Raw genomic sequence first — 845 nt, 5'->3', positions numbered from 1 at the left:
TTCCCCGCCATGCATCCTTCGGAAATCAGAACAAGATTAGTATCGGCGTGGCACAGACTTCTCTCTCCCCGATTTTTTTTTTCTTTTTGAGGGGAGGAGGCGTCTCCCTACAGGCTAAGGAGCCTCCCACGTCCCCCGGTCTTAGAAAGCTAGAAAAGGAAAAAGTATTTTGACAATGGCGTCAACCTATTTTTTTATTCCAAGTGACGCTAAGTTAAATTGTTCATGCAATCGATAAGTGTCGTCTTATTTAAACGCTACAATATTCCTACTGTTAATTTACCTTAAACTTATTTTTACGACCATGAAATGCCGACACTAACTGTTGTTTTGACTCTAAAAAGTACTGGACAAAATAAAATAAATAAAACTTACCCAAGCAATTTGGAACAGGGGAACTCCAACTCCTATTAGCTTGACAATGCATAACATCCGTCCCCACTAGAGTGTAATTCTTGTCACAAACAAACTTGACTGATCCGCCATAGACGTAGCCATTCTTGACAATTTGCTTTCCATTGGTGGGTTTTCCAGGATCACCGCACTCAACAGCTATAATAATAATTGCAGAGAAACTAAGTTCTTAATAACCCTTTGACGACGGCTTTGGTAGTTTTCGTTCATATGGAACAATGCATATTTTTCTTCCTGGACCAAGTTAGCCTTCAGTTTAAGCTAATAAATTGGTGAGAAACAAAGTCAGCAAGGATAGATCGCGCGTTCCATCGATACTCAATACTTGGATATTCTGACCAGTCCTCACAAAAAAAGTATCATTTTGAGGAAAAATCCACTGCCAATTTCGTTGTTTACCTACTACGTTTTGACGGCTACGTTTGTCACTT

The sequence above is a fragment of the Porites lutea genome, chromosome 5 (assembly GCF_958299795.1).
Source record: "Porites lutea chromosome 5, jaPorLute2.1, whole genome shotgun sequence".
Lineage (NCBI taxonomy): Eukaryota > Metazoa > Cnidaria > Anthozoa > Scleractinia > Poritidae > Porites > Porites lutea.
This window is presented reverse-complemented; position numbering follows the sequence as displayed.